The 13,638-nt window shown below is 37.9% G+C and overlaps 1 protein-coding gene and 1 long non-coding RNA gene across 4 annotated transcripts in view; one reads left to right on the top strand and one right to left on the bottom strand.

The window, feature by feature from the left end:
• Positions 1-12,674, top strand: part of LOC101443584 (sterol O-acyltransferase 1) — a 115,416-nt gene extending 102,742 nt beyond the window's left edge. Inside the window, exon 17 of the mRNA XM_071207588.1 lies at positions 12,573-12,674. The gene's annotated coding sequence lies outside the window, so the exon portion shown is untranslated. The remainder of the gene's footprint in view (positions 1-12,572) is intronic.
• The window catches only part of LOC105747182 (uncharacterized), a 43,300-nt gene that overhangs the window by 18,137 nt on the left and 11,525 nt on the right, over positions 1-13,638 (bottom strand). The window contains exons 2-4 of one of the 3 annotated variants that reach the window (XR_002798744.3): positions 13,591-13,633; positions 9,190-9,369; positions 7,894-7,974 (exon numbers count right to left, since the gene is read on the bottom strand). This is a non-coding gene — a long non-coding RNA (uncharacterized lncRNA). Of the gene's footprint in view, positions 1-7,893; positions 7,975-9,189; positions 9,370-12,538; positions 12,623-13,590; positions 13,634-13,638 lie in introns of those variants that run through there. The other 2 variants (XR_011645513.1, XR_001119300.4) reach the window with 2 other exon arrangements.

The following is a 13,638-nucleotide window of genomic DNA, read 5'->3' as shown; positions in this document are numbered from 1 at the left end:
TTGTGCTTTGGGTGTGAATTTCATGGAGCCATTTCTATTACAAGGTCCTGTAGATACTTCCCTACCTTGTTTTCCAAGGTCTTTATGGTCTTGGCTCTTATATTTAGGTCTTTTGTCCATCTTGAGTTGATTTTTGTATAAGGTGTGAGTTGGTAATCCTCTTTCACTCTTCTGCATATGGATATCCAGTTCTCCAGGCACCATTTGTGGAAGAGGCCATTCTCCCCCAGTTGAGTGTGTTTGGTCATCCTGTCAAATATCATATGACTGTATATATGAGGATATATATCAGAACTCTCAATTTGGTTCCATTGGTCAGTGTGTCTGTCCTTGTGCCAATAACATGCTGTCTTCACTACTGTAGCTTTGTAGTATGTTTTGAAGTCAGGTAGTATGATTCCTCCAATTTCCTTTTTCTTTTTCATCTCTGGTTATTCAAGGTCTCTTTCCTTTCCAAATAAATTGCATAGTTTTTCTAGTTCATTAAAAATGCTGTGTAGATTTTTATTTGGATTGCATTGAATCTATAGATCAGTTTTGGTAGGATAGACATCTTATTTAGTCTTCCTACCCATGAACAGGGAATATTCTTCCATTTATTTAGGCCTTCTTTGATTTCCTTGAACAGTGTTGTGTAGTTTTCTGTGTATAAGTCTTTCACATCCTTAGTTAAATTTATTCCTAGGTATATGATTTTATTATTTACTATTGTAAATGGTACTTGTTTCTTGATTTCCTCCACAGATTGCTCCGAAATGCTACTGATTTTTGTGCATTGATCTTATAACCTGTGACTTTACTGAACTCATTTATAAGTTCTAGAAGCTTTGTTGTAGTCTTCTCAGGACTTTCTATGTATAGAATCATGTCATCTGCAAATAGTAAACTTTTGACTTCTTCCTTTCCAATTTGGATCCCTTTTATATCTGGGTCTTGCCTCTGTGCTCGAGCAAGTACTTCTAACACAATGTTAAAAAGAAGGGGTCTTGTTCCCGATCTTAGAGGGAAAAGTTTTAGGATTTCACCATTGTAAATGTTAGCTGTAGATTTTCATATATACCTTTTATCAGGTTCAGAAAGTTTCCTTCTATTCCACGCTTTTGCAGTGTTTTTATCAAGAAACTGTGCTGTATTTTGTCAGGTGCTTTTTCTACATCTACAGATGAGATCATGTGATTTTTTTCCTTCAATCTGCTTATGTGGTGAATTACATTGACTCATTTTCTTATGTTGAGCCATGCTTACATACCAGGAATAAATCCCATTTGGTCATGGTGTATAATTGGTTTAATGTGTTGTTGAATACAATGAGCAAGTATTTTGTTGAGGATTTTCACATCTAGGATCATTAGAGAGATTGGTCTGTAATTTTCCTTTCTTGTGGTATCTTTGTTTGGCTTTGGTATTAGGGTAATGTTGCTATCGTACAATGAGTTAGGCAATGTTTCTTTTGTTTCGATTTTTTTGGAAGAGTTTAAGCAAAATTGATGTTAGTTCTTTCCAGAATGTTTGGTAGAATTCACCTGTGAAGCCATCTGGCCCAGAGCTCTTCTTAGTTGGGAGGTTTTTAATGACTCATTCTATCTCTTTACTTGTGATTGGTTTATTGAGATGATCAAATTTTTCTTTTCTTGATGTAGGGGGCTTATCTGTTTCTAGGAATTTGTCCATTTCTTCTAAATTGGCCTTCTCATTGGAATATAGTTGTTCAAAGTATCCTCTTATGATGGTCTTTATTTCTGTGGGGTCAGTGGTGACTTCCCCTTTCTCATTTCTTATTTTGTGTATTTACATCTTCTCTCTTTTTGTCTTTGTTAGTCTAGCTAAGGGTTTGTCAATTCTATGGATCTTTTCAAAGAACCAGCTCTTGAGGTTTTTTTGTTTTTTTTAGTTCTTTCTTATTTTCTATGTCATTTAGTTCTGCTCTGGTCTTTGTTATTTCTTTTTTTCTTCTTCCTTTGAGTTTAGTTTGTTGATTTTTTACTAATTCCTTCAAGTGTACAGTTAGTTCTTCAATTTTAGCTCTTTCTTCTTTTATGATGTATGAATTTATGGCTTTAAATTTCCCTCTCAGTACTGCTTTTGCTTCATCCTATAGGTTTTGATAGGTTATCATTTTCATTAGTTTCAAGGTAGTTACTGATTTCTTTAGAGATTTCCTCCTTGACCCACTGTTTTTCTAAGAGTGTGCTGTTTAACTTCCATATCTTGGTGCCAAATCTGGGAGTATGGCCCTTGCAGATTTCCAGCTTCACTCCACTGTGGTCATATGAATTCTTTTGTATGATTTCAATCTTTCTCAATTCACTGAGACTTTCGTTGTGGCCTAGCATGTGATTTATCTTGGAAAATGATCTATGTGTACTTGAGAAGAATGTATATCCTGTTGTACTTGGGTTTAATGTTCTGTATATGTCTATTAGGTCCAGATCCTCTAACCTATTGTTCAACGTCTTTGTTTCTTTATTGATTCTCTTTTGAGATGTTCTGTCCAATGGTCATCATGGTGTATTAAAGTCCCCCCTATAATTGTAGAGTATTCCTTCACTTAGTTTCTCCAGGGTTTGCCTCACATATTTGGAGGTGCCATTGTTAGGGGCATAAATGTTTATGATTGTTCTTTCTTCTTGAAAGATTATCCCTTTCTCTAATATGTAGTGTCCATCTTTGTCTCTCACAACAGTTTTGCATTTAAAGGCTATTTTGTCTGATATTAAAATAGCTACATATGCTCTTTTTTGGTTATTGTTTGCCTGTAAGATTGTTTTCCAGCCATTCACTTTCAATCACCTTGAATCCCTGGGTCTAAGGTGACTTTCCTGTAGACAACATATGGATAGGTTGTATTTCCTTATCCAATCTTCCAATCTGTGTCTCTTAACAGGAGATTTTAATCCATTGATTTTTAGTGTTATTACTTTCAAGGAATTACTTATATTAGCCATATTTTCTTGGGATTTGTGTTTGTCTTATGTTGTTTGATTTTTTTTCTCTTTTTTGTAGTTTTAGTTGTTCTTACACTCTCCTCCAACTCTGTCTCTCCTGTTTCTTTCTTTCCTCCTGCAGAACTCCCTTTAGTATTTCTTGAAGGGCAGGGTTCTTGTTGGTATACTCTCTTCGTTTCTGTTTATCTGTGAATATTTTGAACTCTCCATCATTTTTGAATGCTAGCTTTCTGGATAGAGTATTTGTGGTTGGAAATTCTTTTCTTTTAGTATCTTAACTATGTCATACCACTGCCTTCTTGCCACCATGGTTTCAGATGAGAGATCAGCACTTAATCTTATGAAGCCTCCCTTGTATGTGATGGTTCTCTCTTCTCTTGCTGCTTTTAATATTTTCTCTTTGTCTTGTGCATTGGATAATTTGACAAGTATATGTCTTGAGGTAGGTCTGTTGGGATTTCTGTTGTTTGGGGTGCGTTGTGCTTCCTGGACATGTACATGCATCTCCCTCAATAGGTTTGGGAAGTTCTCAGCCATTATTTCCTCCAACACCCCTTCTGTACCCTTTCCCTTCTCTTCTCCTTCTGGGAAGCCTACAATGTTTTCTTTGTGCATTTTGCACTGTTATTCAGGCCCCTAAGTCCCTGCTGGACTTTTTCTATCTTTTTATCAATTAATTCTACTACCTGTTTGATTTCAGATGTACTGTCTTCCATATCACTCATTCTTTCCTTTGCCTCTTCAAATCTGTTGTTACTTGCTGAGAGTGTATTTTTTACTTCTTGGATTGTGCTATTGATCCCCATCATCTCCGTGATCTTTTTTTGCATGATTACAATTTCTTCTGTATGCTCTCCAAGTGTTTTCTTAATATGCTGAATCTCTTCCTTCACTTCATTGAATTGGTCCATGATACATGTTTTGAGAGCTTTAGTTACTTGTTCAATGTTCCACTTCTCATACTGGTTTTTAATTTGTTCATTGGATTGGGCCACGTTTTCCTGATTATTGGTATGGTCTATAGTTTTTTGTTGCTGTCTTGTCATCATTTTATCTTCTTGGGTTTATTCTGTTGATTATCTTCTTCATCTAGTCTTAGGGTTTAATTAGGTGTTCTTTTTGTGTGTATGTTAAGTCTTCTCTTTGTCACTTTTTTCTTCTTATTCTATTTCCTTGTTGTTGGCTAAGTTCCCTTGAGCAAACACCAATTCTGTTGCAGTCTCACCAGTTTGATGTCCAGACACCTCCTGCCCTGCAGGTTCCTAAAACAGCCTGCTCCGGTAGGACTCCGTCACCACGCAGCCGGTCTTTTGTAAGAGAGATGACGATGGTGTACATACTCAGATGCCATCTTGCCCTGCCTCCTCAGCACTGACTTCTTATGCTTCAAATCCTTGGCTTTGGTTTGGGGAGGGGCAGGCACTTCCTTCTTCACTTCAGTGTTCTTCACTTTCAATGTTCATTAAAAGCTACCCAATCATTTTAAACAAGATTGTTAAAGGCACTCACACTCATGTTTCCACCTCACCAAAATTTTTTTCAGGTTTATCTGCTTTAGCATTTGGGTAGGAGTGGACAACTCATAGGAAGACATGCATTTCTGCTATTAATTAGGTCCCTAATGTTTAAAACTAATGTGTATACTCTACAGTTGGTTTTAGAATTTATGGAGGGGAATGGAAATAAAGAATATTTCTGTCGGTGTAAAGAATACTTATCCTCTTGGAAGACAGAATTCATTTCCTTAAGGGACAATTTCATACATTTATGAAGAAAATTTAAGCATGACTTGCTTACTAATCTTGTGTAAAACTTCATGTAATGTATGCATTACAGGAGTTCAAATACACATTATATAGACATATATCTAAAAAATACCAAAGAAAGAGCTGTCTTGGATATTTTGTTTCCATATCTTTATTATCTCTATACTTTATGTGTACGGTAAGAAATTAAAGGACCTGGGACATAAATTTTTGAGAAAGGAAAAGAATATTATTAGTAAAGCTTATAGAAGGATAAGTTTCTAAAGTTACTAAAGTTTCTGTGAGGTAATACAATATTGGATCTCTTTGCTCATGTAAAATATAACATGTAAGCCCAGTTTATGAGAGAAAATACAGGTATTCTACTTGAAACAGGGAGAGTGAGCCTGGAGCCTTTCTTGCTTAGTATCCCCATAATAATCCCTCCCTCTAAATTTAATGACCAGTTTAAAAATCAGTAGGCAATAATGATAAAAGTGATTATCTTTGGCTTAGTAGGAATGCTGATATTCTATGTACTCTACTAAATCTTTAGAAGTGATATAAAGAAGAACACTCTAAAACTGCCGTTGTACTCCTTTTCTAAAAAAAAAGGTTTTGCCTTATTTCTGCATTACATTCACATTTCTGCTGTAAATAAGCCCTTCCCAGGGCAGTGCTAACCTTTAACCTAACAGCTATTTCATTCTGCTTTGTGGTGGTCTTTTGTTTAATAAATTTTAAGTGTACTTTGTTTTAACTACCTTTGAAACATGGGGAAACTCATTTTTGCCCAGTAGAGATGTAGTTTAAATTCCATGTGTAAATATGCCAGTTATTGGGGTGAGAGGAGAGCTCAAGCTCCAAGTGAAGCTCTGCTATTTGGGCCAGTGCAACAGTTTCCTGTGCCTGTACTTGTCCAATTTGTGCACTGATCCACAGTACCAGAGAGCAGCAGAAGAGATACATAAATCTGAACATGTTTTAAAGGTTATTCGATAATTGAAGATGTCCACTCTAAAATCTAATGATGTTTGCATTTTCCTTTAATCCTATCACACACACCCCCCAGCAAAGCATGGCTTAAGTAATCACTGGAACCATGACTCTGGTTAGTATGCATTGTATGAGCATTACTTAATTTTTTTAAACTTTAAAATATATGTATATACACAATAGTGAAATATTGCACATATGAATACAGTAAATTGATAAGCTTTGGGGAAAACCTAATTTATTTAACATTAACTGCATTCCTAAATACGAGTTTTTACATTTCATGCTCATAAATGCTTTTCATCATCATATCAAGCAGCATCAGTGTTAAACATAACCCAAAGGGAAAGCAAATAAGAGAACAGGATATTATTGCCTAGGCTATGGATGAGAACCAGGTTACAGATTACAGAGAGATAAATAGCGGGGTCCATTTGTGACTTCTTGCATTTGAATCAAGAAAAGTAGTCACACCGATTCTTTACCCTCCTCTTCCTATTGCAGGTCATAATTCGATGCTTGCTTCCTTCTGCTGTTGGACTTTTAAAACCTATGAATAAGAAACCTCCCCTGCAACTCCTAAAGGATATAAATTGACTTCAAAATCTGGTAAAAGGTAAAAATCTATTGGCCAGGATGTGCCTTTTAAGACAAGACCTGAGTAAATCCATTTTGAGGCAAGATAGCATGTTTCCCCTCCCTGCAAAGACTACTAATAATTGGGACCTATTAAAGTTAGTCCTCCATGTTGCAATATTCTTTTCACAAATGCCACAGTGGTGTTGTTTCATAGACGTTTCTAAAATAGTAACAGTCAAGAAGTACTTTATAGTGGCTTATGGTCTTGCTATACCCACTGTCCACTGCACTGCAAGATTAGTGGAGAGGGGTGCATTAGTCAGGGTTATCGAGGAAAATAGAATCGACCAGAGATATCTGTACACAGAATGAGAATTTATAAAATTGTCTCACATGACCACGGGAATGCACAAGCCCAAATTCCGTAGGACAGGCTGCAAACCAGGGGCTCTGATGAAAACCCTTGCTGAGTTCCCCAGGAGACACTGTCTGTCTGAAGTGGAGATGAGAATTCTCCCTCTGAAATGCTGAAATCATTTCCCCTTTAAAGACGTTCAACTGATTGGATGAGATGTCACTCATTGCTGGCGGTAATCTCAGTTTATTGTAGATTTAACCAGTCATCTATGCAATCAGCACACTGAATGATCGCAGTCCACGAAATGCCCTTGCATTACAATTAGCCCAGTCCTTGCTTGACCAAACACCTGGGAACCATTACCTGGCTGAGTTGACACATTAGCCTAACCATCACAAGGGGCAAATTCTTCCAAAAACTAAATGAACCACTGTTTCTTGGACAAAGTGACTATTCCTTGCCACTGGGGGCACAGTCTCAGTGTGGCATTTTTTTCCTGATCAATTTATGAAAGTTTAATATCTTGTCTTTTTTAGGTTCAGATCACTGTGATTTGTCTCCAAAGGAATTAGGCTCATGCGCCTGATTTATAAAACTAGAAAAATAGCTTATAAATCTACCATGAAAAATCTCACATGTGACTATGATCTCTTTTATTTCCCCCCATTTTCTTCATTAGCAAGGACACCTTTGTAAAAAAAACTACTCATGTAGAGTGGCATGTTTAAGTTGCATGATCCCTGTGTTCATCTTTGTGGAAGACCAACTTATTATACAATGAGAGAAACGAATTTATTCTCCAAGACTGTATTATCACCATGTGCCCAGTACTGTCTTCTGCCCTGAAGATAACACTTGTGAACAAGTCAAAAGCATATTTCTTCCTGTAGACAAACCCACATAGGAGAGTAGTTAAGTCAACTGAAATAATGACATAAAACTATTAGGACAATCTGAGGCATCTTTCCAGTTTTAGGAATGCCCTTTCTCTGAAACCTCACTCGTATTTTACTGTATTCCATTTTCGGGTTCCCTTGGTGAAACTAAAAAATACCATGGGAATTTGGGGAATTTCCCAAAAATTACAATTGTATTCATCAATAGTGATGACCTTATTGTAATGCTTTAATTGATATTCTCATCTAATCTTGTGGTTACTACCTCAGATACTTCGACAACTGCAGCCTAGCTTTGTGAGCTTCAGACTGTGTATGTATAACCAAATGCCTCTCATTTCCAACCAGATGTCTGAAAGGTATTAAAAACTCACATGTCAGGAACTGAACATTCTCCAAAGCCCTCCTCCAATCCTGTCCTCCGCTGTTCCCAGGCTCAATAAGTGGCAGGATCACTACACAGTTGCAGCGAATGGAAAATAAGAAGTAATCTTTAGCTTCTTCTTCACACCACAGATCCAATCACTTCCAAATCCTATAGATTTCACTTTTTGTGTATCACTTAAATATTTTCATTGTCTCTATCTCCTCCTTCAATACCTTACTTAGATTTTTTTCAAACTAGGTAGAACGTGAAAGGTGGGTTACTTTTTTTCTTGTAGTACTTGCAGGTTTGATAAACCACATTTGAAGTGACACTGGAGCTTTGAGACCTCTGAAGTTCAGTATGGTGGTTATGGTTCCAAACTAACATGGACTCGTAAATCCAATGCAGTGTGGAGGAAGAAAGGCAGGCAACAAACTTGGGGTGAAATTACCTTTCATCTACTTATGTATTGCTTTTTCCCCTCATCCGTTTTGATGGTTGCCATTCTTTAAGATCACCTATGGAGTGCTATATGTATGTGTTTCAGTTCTCTGAAAATCTAGAGAAAAGTTAGGGTGATAAGAGATAAGCTGAAGGCTAAAATGCTCAGACACTCAAGGTGGTTTGGCCAGAAGGACAATTAAAATGGGCCACCAGTATCTCTTGTTTTGAACACCTGGCCAATTATTTCTCTTTCATATTACTTGAAACTAGGGCCTTAATAATCAATACAAAAACAACACAACTGTCCACTTGACTTTGTCACTACTTATTGAAGGCGTTTGTGCCAGGCAACGCGTGTCATACTAGGAATATGACTGAAGAAGATAGCCAAATTTTCTTTCAGCTTCAAATCTGCTAGACTAGGGGCATCGATACACTGGAGTTCCACTGGCATTTTGCCATTAATGGTCTGCCTCAATACAAAACGCTCCCAGGTGGTCTTACTTCCTGAGTGCTAATGAGCTTATCGTCATCCTGACAGCAGGTTTATGGGCGAAAAAACCAAATGATTTTCTTGGGGTTGGGTTCACTTAAAGTGGATTCCTTCTCTTCCTCCGGTACCAAAAAATTCGACTTAGGAATGCCCTTGGGGGCTGGGCGAAGGCGATGTTGAAGGGTCCCGGGAATTCAAAATCGAGATAAGGGTAGCACCCTCAAAAAAGCCTCAGTTGTTGGAAACCCGGAATTTTGTATTACCCAATTTCCCCCTGAAATTGACTTTTAGAAAATTATGCAAAGGAATAACAAAAACGAGGTATTAGAATGATAGAAACAACTCTTAACAGACTCTTACTCATACCCGGTCGCGCTTCCCACGAAGAGAAGGAAACGGTGCCCCAGGAACCCAGCCAGCCGTCGCGCGCCTGCGTACTGGCGTCGACCCGCAGCCCGAAGCCCAGGGATCAGGCACTTTCGGATTCCGTCAGAACGGCCTGTTTAGAGGTTTTTATTTTCTATAGCCACTGAACATATGCTGCCACTTAAAAGAAAAAAGAAAAACAAAATATCCAAACTGCAAGAGATTGTAGGGATTTCTTAGCCCTCTCCCTCCGCCGGCACTGCCAAAGGCAGTCCCTATTGATAGTTGCTAGGGCTTGCGGTCCTGGGTTTCCATGACAACACTGAGCGTTCAGGGGAAACGTGAGGAGGGTGATTCCTGGCGGGAAACACAATTTGTGGCTTCGGATTGCAGGTGTCCGTTTCCCATCACTTTTGACAAGAAACGGTGCTAACCTTGCCCAGTTACCGAGTTCGTAGCGCTGGCGTGTGTGAGGGTCCTGCCTGTGGGGGAGGCCGAGAGCGCGAGCTGAGCCGCTCGAGCGTGGGCGCCCCCCGAGGGTGCCCGGGCAGCTGAGGTGGGCCGCCCGTGTCTTACCCGGCCCCGGCGCTGACCCAGTGGACCCTCGGGCTTCCTAGTTAAGTCGATGGCCTGAGAGAACACAGAGGCCTGCCCAAGGCAGAAAAACCCAGCTGAATCAATTCTATACCCCGATTTTAACTTAAACATTTAATTAGTGTCTCTATTTCGCTCTCTCTTCTTTTTTTTCCGTACAGGTCAGTATACATCCCTGACAAATCCCAATTCGCCGCTGTTCAGTTGAACTAAACAGCACTTTTTTGGTACTTTAAAAAATAGTAGACTTAAGAAAATGACATGTAATTTTGTACAACATTTTACCAGATTTTAGTAATTCTTCTAATTGAAATCATTCTTTAAGGTTTTTTCATTCACATACAAATAAATGCAAATCTGTCCTACAATAAGAATCAACTAGACCTGTGGTCATATTCATTACTTTAAAGCTGTCTCTAGGCTCACCTTCAACTTTTGTGTGTGGGGGGGAGATTGTGTTAACCCACTCCCTACCCTCTTTTTTCCCCCTCCATTTCCTCTAATATTCTGACTATATTCAAAGCTCTCAGGAGATATTTGTAGTGCGGACCTTAAAGGTTTTGATGGTTCAAAGCATGATACCTTCTTGGAGAAATTCAGCTAATTTTCTGAATCTTCTGTGAGGGGCAGAGATTAGCAGAGAGTTCTTTAAAAGCAATGACTTCTTAGGACGCCTCTTCCCCTATTAAACCCTACTACCCACCTTTATAACTTCTCTGCTTTAGTCTGGCAGGGAACAGTTTGTACTGTACTTACTCCACCAGTCTGCTCAGATTATTCCACTTTACTCAGAAAATCCTCTCTCTCCATTTTCATCTACCAAAATTCTACACTTAACTTTGAAACCCTACTCGGATCCCATCTACTCTTTAAATGCCCCAACTTTATGCAGTCCTTCTCACCTTTGAACTTATATGTGAAATACTGTGGAGGTTCATCTTTGTACCCGAGTGTCTGAAAGTGTGTCTCATGTAGGGGTGAGTAGATCGGTAATTTGATTTTGTTTTTCTTGGCTAGATGATCTTTAGGGTTTTAAATATTTTTTGTTACTTTTCTTCTGAACTAGAAGCAATGTTTCTCTGTTAGGCATGTAAGTATGTAAGGATGTAAGGGAGATTGATAGAAGCTCCATCTAATGCTCCTGAAAACTACAGTAGGAGATTTTCTATCCGGTAACTTACGTACCTTTGTGGTACCTCCTGAGCTATAAAAGAGAAAACGTTTGGTGGATCACTCAAAACCCCTTCCTATGTCCCTCCAGAGTAAGTTCATCCTTGAGGAAATTCTTCTTTCTCTGACTTATGCATCTAGTGCTGGTGATTGTCCTGAAAATTTACTGCCTCCTAAGAAAATTAAAACGCTAAAGGTGTGTATTTATGTATGTAAAGTATTTAGAAACATTTATCTTTTTGCTATTCAATTCAATAAGTAGTTATTGAGCATATATTATATACTAGAGATATTCTTAAAAACTTTTTTAATAGTAATATCCTAGACTGAAAACAAAAGTCATTTGTTTTTGTGGCAGTTTGACATTATTTTATGAATCTCAAAAAGAGAAAGATTATGTCTGTAAACTAATGTGTTCCTCTAGATGTAATACCGTTTGATTGCATCAGAGCCAGCTTAGGGGCCTTTAATTAGATTACTTGTTAAGATTGCTCTAGGGCAGGGGTTCATAACCTTTTTTGTTCCATGGACCCCTTTGCCAGTCATGTGAAAACCATGGACACCTTACTAAGTCCATACTATACTTTGTATTACTTAATAAATATATTACACCTGCTCCAACATGTCCCCACAAGAATAATGGTTTTTTGAATTTAAATTCAAGGTCACTAACCCCTTGTTAAGATCCTCTCCTGTAGGGCCTTTCATTGGACCCAGTTGAGTCCTCACTCCTTGCTGGGTCTAATATAAATGGATACTCTCTCAGACAGAGGGGTAGAGAAATCTGTCATTTTTTATCCTGCCATGTGAAAGAAAGGAGAAGTCTCTAACAGTTAAGGCCTCAGGGAGAGATGACTCATTTGCCTGATAGCTTACAACTGAAATTGGGAAGAGAACAGAACAGCCAAGACTGATACCATAAGCAGGAAGAGAAAAGCCTTATGCCAGCTTGTAGCTGAAATAGGAAAGAAAGCAGAGCAGTTGTACCACAGAGAGGAAGGCTTGAGGGGAAAGAGAGAGCAGGCAGAGATGGCCTGCCATCTTGCTTCAACACATGGCAGCTGACTTCGGAGAGAAAGCACCTCTTATGGTGCCTTGAGTTGGACTTTTCATGACCTTGAAAGTATAAACTTTTACCTCAAATAAATCCCCTGTAAAGCCAACAGATTTCTGGTACTTTGCATTGTCACCCCTTTGGCAAATCAAGACAGCATGGATGTTTGTTTCCAGTGCAATTGCTTTATATTTCCATTAACCTATTTTTATGTGGATTTACAAAAAAAAAAAAAAATTTAACTATATAATTGTTCTAGTTTCAGTCTATACTCTAGTTTCAGTTTATACTCTATAAAGAAGTATAGAGGAGTGAGGTATATGGGAACCTCTTATATTTTTAATGTAACATTTTGTGTGATCTATGTACCTTTTAAAAAAAAGACAAAAAATTTGCTAAATAAATAAATTTAATAAGTCAGACACACACACACACAAGAATTATGCTATTTTTTTCATAAAGCATCCAAATGCATTTAATATAAATACTCAAAACTATTAACAATAGATTTCTTTTGACTAGAGTACTTACTGTTGTATATGCATATATTTTATTTTTCTCAGGGTAGTCTTCTGCACCCTTTTGATAATGTCTGGCATCAATCTGTTTGAAGGAACAAGATCAAATACCTGATTGACCACCCCATCTCCCTAACAGAAGCTGGAAGGTAAAGAAGGAGAATAATGGGTTAGATGCTCTTGAAGAGTCAGGAAAGGTGTACATATCATTTTCTCTTTCTGTATGATTTCCCGGGGAGGGGCAGGATTAGAAAAATCATAAAATCCAGATTTTAGAGTTTGCAGGATCTTTGATAAATCAGATACAGTCTGAAGAGTACAAAGGACCACCTTTTTTTACATATGATTATTATCATTAGGATGGCTATGGATACTCTTTTCCCATACTTCTCATTTCTTCAAATTTGTTTTTTGAATGGAAAGTTATTTCATGTACTTGTTCATATACTCTTGTACACCTGCTGCACCATACTAAAATGAACAAGACCAGACAGACAGACTACCATTTGTGGGAGCAGATTTGGCTCAACTGGTTGAGTGCCTGCTTTTCACATGGGAGGTCCCATGTTTGGTTCCTGGTACTTCCTAAAAACAACCCCAAGCAAACAAATGAAAAAAATAAGTTATGGGAGCCAATTTGGCTCTGTGATTGAGCACTGTCTTCCCACATATGTGGTCCCAGGTTCAATCCCCAGCCCCTGGTACCTCGAAAAAAAAAAAATACCGTTTGTGCCCCTTTTATCTGTATGTATATCTTTTTTTGGTTTATCTGAGAGGAAAGAACTAAGTAATGTAGCTTCACGATATGGAAAAAAACCTCAAGGAACAAGTGTTTAACATGTAGTTCTCCTCAAAGTGAACCCTTAACTTTTAAACTGTTTCAGATGAAGTTAGCAAATACTATTTGCTATTTTTATATCATTCCTAAACATATTCTAAATGTCAGCATTTTCCTGGTGATGATCATGACCTGCTCATTTGTTAATTAGAGTCTATTTATGAATTTACTACATGTGACCTACTTACTTAAATGTTACTTCATCTGAAATAAGTGTGTAAACTTACCATATTTGGGAAGGTTGATCTTTCTGAAGCTTCATTTTCTCATCTGTA

This window comes from Dasypus novemcinctus, chromosome 13 (assembly GCF_030445035.2).
Source record: "Dasypus novemcinctus isolate mDasNov1 chromosome 13, mDasNov1.1.hap2, whole genome shotgun sequence".
Taxonomy (NCBI): Eukaryota; Metazoa; Chordata; class Mammalia; order Cingulata; family Dasypodidae; genus Dasypus; species Dasypus novemcinctus.
The sequence above is the reverse complement of the archived record's forward strand: the minus strand, read 5'-3'. Positions and strand labels throughout refer to the sequence as shown.